This window comes from Solanum pennellii, chromosome 5 (assembly GCF_001406875.1).
Source record: "Solanum pennellii chromosome 5, SPENNV200".
Lineage (NCBI taxonomy): Eukaryota > Viridiplantae > Streptophyta > Magnoliopsida > Solanales > Solanaceae > Solanum > Solanum pennellii.
Genome location: NC_028641.1, coordinates 1,555,309 through 1,566,423, shown reverse-complemented (window position 1 = coordinate 1,566,423; position 11,115 = coordinate 1,555,309). Strand labels below are relative to the sequence as shown.

The following is an 11,115-nucleotide window of genomic DNA, read 5'->3' as shown; positions in this document are numbered from 1 at the left end:
CAATTGATCAAATCTCATATTTTCTGAATTTCAAGTTTAGGGTTAAATCTTAATTCTCCGAATAACATAATTATAATGATTTTTATATATCATAATGCACCCACTATTTAACACATATCTCAATATATCAAAACTTGAATCCTAATATGATAATCAAATGAAAATAATTAAAGCCGAAACTAACTGCCCAACACATCAATGGCGGACTACAAAACTATTTGCTGAAACCACTTATTTTCAATGTTCAAATTCATATTTATCGTTCCACTATTAATAATCCTAATCTTGGAGTAATCATTGTCCAATGATTAGGACTAATCATTGTCCAATGATTGAACCATAATACTTATACACATTTATAACCCCAAGTTCACAAGTTCACATATTAGTATAAATTATACACGTTTTAACCTAAAAATCTATTCCTAGTTACTCAAAAATTTAATAGAAAGGATAAGAATAATTACCTTGATATCTCGAGATAAAAATATCATTGTTTCTCCTCCTTTTTCTTTTTCTTTTCTCCCTTTCTTTTCTTTTCTTATCTGCGTATTTTTTTCTCAGATTGTTCCTTTCTTTCTTTTTCTTATAAGCCGTGGGGCTTTTTGATAGTCTATGGCACTTTGCCCTTTTTTATTATTATTTTTTTATTATTTATTTATTTGATTTTCTTTTTTTTTTTCTTTTTTTTTTCATTATTCTTAGCAACAAAATAATCCTTTATTAAATCTAAAAATTATGTCACTCATTCTTATAAGTCATATAAATTATTTACAAAATCTACTAAAAAGGTTAATATAATAGTGTTGGTTAAAATTTCTAAAACGATTAAGAGGATCATTACATTATCCACCACTAAAAATCATGTTCGTCCTCGAACATAAAAGAAGAAAAACTAAGAGTAATTGATATTACCAAAAGCCTAAGTTATGACCTAACAGTCGATGTTCATCTCTCTAAGTGAGCTCATCCTTAAAATCATTCCATCCAAATCAACTACTAACAACTGAACTTTTAAACAAACTTTGTAAGAATCTATAAATTAAGAGTGATTATCAGGCCACCAACTAACTCATGAACCCAATCTAAACTGAATCTCATTGGACATTAACACACAACCATCATGATGAATATATATTTATTTTCACATAACCAAGATTACCTTCCGAATCAATACTGACTACAACTAGAAGTGAGCCTGAATCAACCACTAAACACTCATAATGCACAAACCATCATATATATTATCAAGATTTCTCTTTCACAACACAATCTTTTCACGAAATTAAATTATAAAATCTGATTATTATTATTTTTTACATTGAGTACTCATCAAGGGAGAATCAAACTTAACTAACTCAAGAAATGAATTGATCAAGTAATCACTCAACAAGCGATACAACTCAAAATGCAGAACCTCTAATAACACTCCTAGACAATTGTAACTCTTCATAGTAGTTCTTATATAAGTTCTCATAAGCAAGGTTGTGTGAATAGAACTACTGATACGTTTCAACTATTCCAAACAACACCAAATTCATCATAACTTAAATGACCGAGTTTGCCCAAGGATCCTACCCTAACAAGAGGACACAAGAGGATCAGTACATCCGATCCACCACTAGGGATTCACCCATAGATGTGAAAACACGAGTAGCATAAGCGGTGAATCATGCTCCAAATAATATCTAGTACGAATAAAGTGGTCACATAAAAATTCTTTCATAAGGCCTATATAAATAAAACTATTTCATTTGACTCTATCTCTCGACTTTTCTTTTAGCTACCAACAATCAACCAAACTGACCCCATTACAATATTACAAATACTAGATTCATCGAACCCCACATACTTCTCAAGTACTCCATTGAATTCAACGCTCTTAAAACCAACAACCATCATAACTATACCAGTCATTTACCTTACTTTCAAACTGTTACTAGTATTAAAGTCTCCTTAAAAAAATACATTACCACCTCCAAAATTTGAAACAATGGCGCTCTCTCTTTCCATTTAAGCGTTCTGTGAAAGATACGCATCACACATAAGAATGATAGAACTACTTCCAAGTCTAATAATACTTTTCATTGAGGTAAAATAATTGAAGCACACCCAACACTACTCTACGCAATCTTTCACATACCAAATTTCAACTAATATACAAAGCAATCATATATCTTATATCAACACTTTAAAAATTGATCACTCAACTTACTCAGTATACCATAAGCTCATTACCTCAGATCACCATCAAATGCCAATGTAACAGATCATAATAGTCTGTATTGGACCATCAACAAAGTAATCTCAATCTCCTTGAAATCCTCATTAATCATATAAAATTGTAGGTCCACACTGTTTAATATCCATTTGTTACTTAATCACATTCTGAACAATCTATCTCGACATAACCATGTATAATCTTCCATACGTCATTTATTGTAACCCAATCAAAACTTAATATTTAGAAAAGTTAATAATAAACCCATAGTAAGTAGGTGCCGAACTAGTTCACATCTCATAGTCATATATAAACTCAAAGGCGAAATCACTACAACCATCACCTCCGAATCCAATGTTTGTACGAGAGATCTTATTGTTCCTTTGCCTTTCTTAAATCTTTCCACGACGGAAATTTCAAATAACTTTAACTTTTCAATACACCATAATTTTTCTCCTTTTTGCTAACTCACTTACCAGTCTTATATATTTTTTTTTTGGCCAACAATATGGGAAACCTTAGGTATAACAATCAAAAGTAACCAAATGTACTACTCAAATTTTAAGTCTTTTTAAATGCTCCATACTCAATGTGATCGATTATTTCTTACCTTACAAATTCATACCTTGACAAAATACACTATCACAAATCTAAACTCACCATGTAAACTTGAAATTTTGATCCCAACCATGTAACACAATCCCATTATCTTACAACATTAGCTCATACCTAAAAAAAATTACTTAACGTATTTTAGCTTATCATTGATCGCCTCTTCATTGACCCTACCATATCTTTTTCTAAAAATCTTATCATACTCCTTACCAACTCAAAACCACAAAAGAACTAATCATCATACTCGAGTTGAACGTCCGTACACTCCTTTCTCAAGTTTTATCCAATAGTTTTTTTTTTAAATCAATCTATTGATCTTGCGACACTATATTATATCGTAATCTGGAAGAAACAGGTAAAATCACTTGTCTCTGAACCCAATTCTCCAAATTCCTCTGAAGATACATCCTTAACCCTTGCAAACAAAGTAAAATAGCCTAGTTTTATCCTTGCTCTGAAAGTTAAACTATATACCACTATATCTTTCCGTTATGGCTCTAGCTCCTTTCAATTTTATTCGATGACATCCCCACTCCTTATAAAAATTACCATAAAACCCCACTACTTATGAAATAGAAACAACCATAGCCTTAGATACTCAAAATTAATCATTACCAAAAAAAACCGTTTCAACCAGCACCCGTATCATATAGTTGCATTTCAATCATAATGCGTCATAAAATCTTATATCATCATGCTTAGTTTGTCATTTCCCTCACTACGAATTTAGCCTCGCCATTAACATGACAATCCAAACCTAGCTATGCCAACCATCCAAGGTACTTACTCAATTTATATGCACTAAAATTCTCAATTACCTTCACACAAGTATACTTTTTGAGACTTCCTTTACTTATAAGCTTATCATCCATATGTCCACTTCCATGGAGTTTACGATGAAATCAACACTCATTTACAATCCACAAAATACATTTCACAACCTGAACATATCAATATCATACCAAAGATCCACCACTAAAAGCTTCCTTATAAATAATGCTTAACATATCCATCCGTATTAACAAGCTAGTTGGTTTCTCAAATATGAATTCAACACCACATCTTACCATATGAGCATGTAATACAATATATAACTCCTTAAGTAGTTAGTATTTGCACTTAACATCAACGTATTCATTTTCATATACCACTAGTACCACATTGTGAAGACTTTTAAATCCACCACTAGAACACATCATACCTATCGAGAAGATCATATCCAAACAGGTCACACATTTCTACCCATCAAATAGATGTTAAGTATTATCATAGTTCCATATCTAGCCCAAGCTATATGAATCCTTTCATAGTTCAGGTCAATATCAAAAGTAGCACACTCCATAACTCCAACCAAGTAAGCATCGCTACTACTATAGTAGAAATTCTAACCTTAATTGGTGCATCATTTTCTAAGAATTCCATTCATGTTATGATAACTTTACTGATTATAGTTTCCAAAGTTACAACTCAATTATCTAGTCATCCCTTTAATCACCCCACTTCCAATTGTTAACCACTCTAATATCGTATATACCACACAAGTACTAATCATTTTACTAGGATAACTAAACTTACATAGCCCCTTAATTTTTTTTTTAATTTTTTTTTATTTTTTTTTTTAATATTCAAAATATAACCACAAATCCTTTTCATAAGTATATCACTTCCACTTTAATACCAGATCTAACATCAAACCAATACACGACATGCCAATGATTCACAAAAGGAACTACGCACGAGTCATCACATAAATGAGAGCGAAACGGAGTGAAGCGATAAGAATCAAAATGGGACCAAGTACGCACAATAGAATCCAAGAAGTGAAGATATTTCCTAGAAGTCACTACAGCCCCTCGAAGATAGGTACAGACGTCTCCGTACCGATCATCGAGACTCTATTTAGACTCGACTTGTACACACGTGAGACCTATGAACCTGGGGCTCTGATACCATTTTGTCACGACCCAAAAATGGGCGTGATGGCACTCGTCTTATCCCACCAAGACAAGTCAGCCTAAAACTCAACCATTACAATAAAGTGCGGAAATAAAATATAAGTAACTTAATAAAACCCCCAAAACCTGGTAGTCACGTGTACAAGCCTCTAAAGTATTACAATTGATTCAAAAGAAAAACTCAAGTCTCAAATGAACTTGTTTCTAGAATAGAACAAGATCATAATTAAGGAGAAGAAAGTCTGCTGCGATGGAAACAGCTACCTGACAAATCTCCAAGAAACCTCGGACAAGGAGAAGGGAAATATCACAAAGTCCGGGCTAGTAACCTACAAAAAAATTTGTAGTAGCAAGGGTTGAGTACCAAACCACACGGTACCCAGCAAGTAAAACGTCTAAACACAAGCTAAGGGGATAAAATACGGGTACTCCTACCACCCCCAACCAAACCTCCACAACTACAACCTGCATTAAAATCAACCCAACCTAACAGCTCACAGTTTACATAGCACGTAGCTCAACAACAACACTTAGACAAATTACATATCCTCAACAACAACACTTCAACAAATTACATATCCTCAACAAGAATACTTCAACAAATTACATATCCGCAATAACAAGCTCAATATTAATCAATCACAAGTTCCGCAGAAAGGCAATAAGAAGATCAACAAAATACGATATCAAGTTCACTAATGATAAGTATGTGCAATGCAATGGAATGCAATGTCAAGTATAATGATGCATGTCTGACCTAGTGATACACACCCGCTGTCTCTCAGTCCGGGACCCATGGGGGACATATCTGTCCATGCATCTGTCGCGGCGCACGACACGACCCTCGATAATAGTAACCATCGCGGCGCGCGATACGTCCCTCGAAATATAGTATCCATCGCGGCGCGCGATACGTCCCTCGAAATAGTACATCCTCTTAAGTACCCATTCTTTCTCAATGCACATAACACTTGTCACAACCAATGCCTCAGAATAATGCAGATGACAAGTTCACACAAATAATGAGGAGATGACCATTTTCATAACATCGCACAGTTCACAACCACACAAACATGAAGTTACATCAACAATGATTCAACAAGCCTTCAACCCTTTCTCAACACATCAGACATAAACAATTAATCACATTGCCTTTTGTTATCCCCATTCTTTTCATCATTAGAATTAATCAATGTGGACAAGTCAACCCATCACCAATTCCGTTACTCCCAACATATACCACAAGGAAATACACGCATTTCATACACTTAACAAGAGTTTAGAAATCCACTTGCCTCAAATAGTCGAACAATGACTCCAAAACTTGAGCCTTCCTCTTTTGGTTGACTTCCAAACCAATAAAATCTATTCAAATAAATAACCACGATATGATTTCGAAACTAACAACATTCATATTGCTATATCTCTAGCTTACACCCAAAACTCATCCAAATTTATAATAAAATTTCTAAATCTTTATTCCAACCAATTGATCAAATCTCATATTTTCTGAATTTCAAGTTTAGGGTTAAATCTTAATTCTCCGAATAACATAATTATAATGATTTTTATATATCATAATGCACCCACTATTTAACACATATCTCAATATATCAAAACTTGAATCCTAATATGATAATCAAATGAAAATAATTAAAGCCGAAACTAACTGCCCAACACATCAATGGCGGACTACAAAACTATTTGCTGAAACCACTTATTTTCAATGTTCAAATTCATATTTATCGTTCCACTATTAATAATCCTAATCTTGGAGTAATCATTGTCCAATGATTAGGACTAATCATTGTCCAATGATTGAACCATAATACTTATACACATTTATAACCCCAAGTTCACAAGTTCACATATTAGTATAAATTATACACGTTTTAACCTAAAAATCTATTCCTAGTTACTCAAAAATTTAATAGAAAGGATAAGAATAATTACCTTGATATCTCGAGATAAAAATATCGTTGTTTCTCCTCCTTTTTCTTTTTCTTTTCTCCCTTTCTTTTCTTTTCTTATCTGCGTATTTTTTTCTCAGATTGTTCCTTTCTTTCTTTTTCTTATAAGCCGTGCGGCTTTTTGATAGTCTAGGGCACTTTGCCCTTTTTTATTATTATTTTATTATTATTTATTTATTTGATTTTATTTTTTTATTTTTTTTTTCTTTTTTTTTTCATTATTCTTAGCAACAAAATAATCCTTTATTAAATCTAAAAATTATGTCACTCATTCTTATAAGTCATATAAATTATTTACAAAATCTACTAAAAAGGTTAATATAATAATGTTGGTTAAAATTTCTAAAACGATTAAGAGGATCATTACAGCATAATAATTGAATTATTGAGTCTTTTTTTTTCCCATTTATATTTTCTAAAGTGATAAGTCAAGAAAGTTAATTGCTCTTATTTATGATTAACTTTGAATTAAAAAGATTTATTTTAAATTATTTATATTTTCAAGAATAGTTTGAAAATAATCAAATTGACAAATTAAAGTGAAAGGTGGTGTTAAGTTTAACTTATGTCATTTCTCTCTCTTTATGACCGTGCATTTCCTCAAAAATTTAATAATTCCCTTTTTAGTCCATATAAAATGAAGGGATATTATTTAAAATAGGAAAAAAAATTGATCAGTAAATTTGACCAGAATTTAATTTTATCTATGTTAATATACCTTTTTTTAACATTTTACTCTTTTAATTTTAATAACTTTTAATTAAAAAAAAAAGTTTATTTTGAAGTAAAAAAGATTTTATAGACTTTTAAATTTTCTGCCAAATTTTCTGACCATTTAGAAAATTATTGAGGCGAGGGAGAATGGCAAGCGAGATTCAGGGAGAGTGATGAGCGAGATTCGGGAAGAGAGGCGAATGACAAGAGAGTTTGTTGCGAATTGAAATTAAATAAAACTATGATTATAATATTTATTTTGAATTAATAGTTTGCTACAATACACAATTTAAATTATCAGTTACGGAAAATTCCCTCTACCAAATCAAATGAAATGTTTGACCACTGGATATATGACCAAAATTAATAGCATATGAATGGTAACATATAACGCTAATATTCATATAATCAATTTCTTTTGACCAAATAATAAAGTGGTTGAAGTAGTCCTGATTTCAAATATAACTTAAATTACAAAAATAAAATTCTAAAAAACACTAATAACTTTAGATTTGTTTCCATTAATTAAAATATTCCAAATTATAAGTTGGCTAATTTCACTTAAATTTATTTTGGATTCTATCAAATATTTGAGGCAAGTTGTTGCACCATCTCTCCCTATATATATCTCCCAAAACATTGCATACAAATACACAAGAAAAAAAAGAAATATATCATTGTCTATTGAGATATAGTATACAAAATGGAGAAGACATCAATTGTTAATTTGCTCTCTCTTATTGCCTTGATAATTTTGTTAGGTAAGCCCTTATATATATATACATATGAAATTTTATATTTGTATATATAGAATGCAATTTTCTTATTTAGCATGCAATACTAATTCTAATTACTGTCATGTATAATAGTTTTTATTTGAATTTTATTAGCGATTGACGATAATATATTGAATGTTTAATTTCGATAAATAAATCTTAATTATGTTGAAGATGAAGAAGGAATTATTCACTATTAGTTTTGTGTTCATTTTATTAGGTTAAGTTTCTTCCTTTTCTCTCTTTCTTGCCTCTCCCCCTTCATTCATTCTCATCTTTTTCATTAATACTTTCTCTATCCGGAATTGTTTGTCATGTTGCATTTATCGAAAGTCAATTTGACTGATTTTCAAAGATAAATCAGATCACATTAATTCGATATTTTAAACCAAAAAAAATTAGATATTCTAAAACTATATGAAAAAAGTATTATTTTTTGCAGATTAATATGATGAAAAATTACATCTTAAGATGTTAGTCAAAATTTTTATAGTTGACTCTAAAAACAAAAATCACGACAAACAAAACCGGACGGAGGAAGTAGTTATTAAATTTTGTTGATAATAGATTGAACGTATTTACAATATAGTAATTGCGATATGAAACTAAATATTATTTTAATTATTGATTTTAATTCAACCCTTTTTCGATTTTTCGTAGGTTCACCATCACGTATGGTATCAGGACATGTATCTCAAAAGTGTCACATTAAAGAAGACTGTAATCCTGCATCGTGCATCGATGGTGGAATTATGATTTGTTTCCAGCAAATTTGTACGTGTGTATGGTGGGATCATAAGGAAGGGCAAAAAAATACAATGATTGTATAAGCATATGTCCACCTAAAAATGTATTGGATTTTGCTTTTGTAATGATTGTTAAATCCAAAATTAAGACATGTTTAAGGTACACAAAAAATATTTTATCTTATTAAAGTACAATGTCTTTATTCCTTTCGATTCAGAGCAAATTCATGATTTGAAGACGATAAAGACACGGTTAAAAAAAGAGGTATTATGTGACACTCATGACTATGCTTAAAAAAGCATAAAAATGAAAGGGAAAATACATAAAATCCTCTGAACTTGGCCGGATAACTTATTTTAGCATTTAAACTATGCGGACGTTTAAATACCTCAACATCTTTAAAGTGAATTATATGCAACCCTTACGTGGCAAAGAGAGTGAGTTCACTCATCTAATAGCGTGTGAAGAAATTAAAAAAGGAAAAGAATTTATAAAATCATGCAAATACCATTTTTTATAGGTCAATATATAATTAATATTTTAAAATATTATTTTTTTAATATATTAACTTTTATTAAACAATATGAATTTTTTTATTGGTCCAGAAAACTTTTAAATTTTTTTGGTTTTATTTTATTGTCTTTCCCAAAAGCTTCTTCTCCATTGAAGCATCTTTCTTTTCGTCATTCTTCATCTTCAACTCTATCAACTACTTCACTTTCACCATTTCTTTAGTAATCCACAAAATCCAACACCAACGTCTTATTACTGACGTCAATTTCACACATATAAATTTGTCAATTTTTATCGGAACTAAAAAAATCTTATTGGTTTATCGAATAAGACGAAGAAAGAAAGAGAAACAAGAGATATGGTGGAGCTCGTTGAAAAATATGAAGATAAAAAAATGAGTAGATAAAGGCAAGAAATGGTGAAGAAGAAGGACGTAGAAAGAAGTGAAGGGGTTGGATATGGGGGAATAAAAATGGATCCACATTTCAATATTTAATATTAGAAAATGCATTTATAATTAATTATTTAGTGTAAATTAATTTTAAAAAGTGTTAGAAGAAAAATTAGTGAAAATAATTAATAAGAAGAAAAATTTGTGAAAATAATTAATAAAAAATAATTAATGACGAGGTGCAGACATGGCTATGATGTGACAAGTGAGAGTGATATAATAATCTCAAGGTGATTTTTAATTCACTAGTTTAAATGCTAAAGTAATTTATTCGACAAATTTAAAATTTTTTTTTTTTATGTATTTTCTCAAAAGTTTTTTTATAGTTTAAATCTTACTTAGAGCTTTTTATATGCATTTTTTTTCTTATTTTAAATGTTCAAGCGGGATTTCTTTATTAAACTTGTTGATAAAATTTTAAGAAGAAGAAACAAAAATTGCGATTTTGAATCAAGAATATTATTGATTATTAACAGTGTAATTTATTTAAGTTTACAATTAATAGTGATAGTGATGATATAAAAAAAAATTCATGTCCCCAAGTTTTGGAAAATAAGTATAGGTGTATATGTGATAAGATTGAATATTCAACACTTCTTGAATTAAAAAAAAAAGAAAAAAAAAACCAAATGATTGATTATTTCATAAAAAATTCATTCCATATTCTTGTTAATGTTGGAATATTCCTAATATTATTTTTTAAGAATCTATATTTTTCATTACTTTAAATATTCAAATATTAGTAAAGAATTATTCCTGAGTTAAATGCAAATATTAAAAGTGATATTGTATTCAAACGTCTCAAACATGACCTTTTAAAAACGTAGTAAACTGTCATAGACCTTCAAATTTAAATTACCAAATCAAATTTTGAACATGTAGTAAACTATGTATATGTATCAATGATTATATTTGTATATCCGTATTAGTTTGAATATGTTTTTAATTGATCGAGTTAAAACATTTGTATGTATATCAAACCTCTCTCGCTTTATATATATAAACAAAAGTTATACATAGTATTTTGTATAAAGTAAGAGAGGTAAAGGCAAAATAAAACTGAGCAAGGGACGATTTGTATATGTATAGATAATCATAAGTGTATAAGACGGATATATATATATATATATATATATATATATATATATATATA

The 11,115-nt window shown here is 29.9% G+C and overlaps 1 long non-coding RNA gene across 1 annotated transcript; it reads left to right on the top strand.

The window, feature by feature from the left end:
• The first annotated feature begins 8,148 nt into the window (after positions 1-8,148).
• On the top strand, positions 8,149-9,186 carry LOC107020139. Its single transcript, XR_001456801.2, has 2 exons — positions 8,149-8,236; positions 8,912-9,186. It is a non-coding gene; the product is annotated as an uncharacterized LOC107020139 (long non-coding RNA).
• The last annotated feature ends 1,929 nt before the right edge of the window (positions 9,187-11,115 follow it).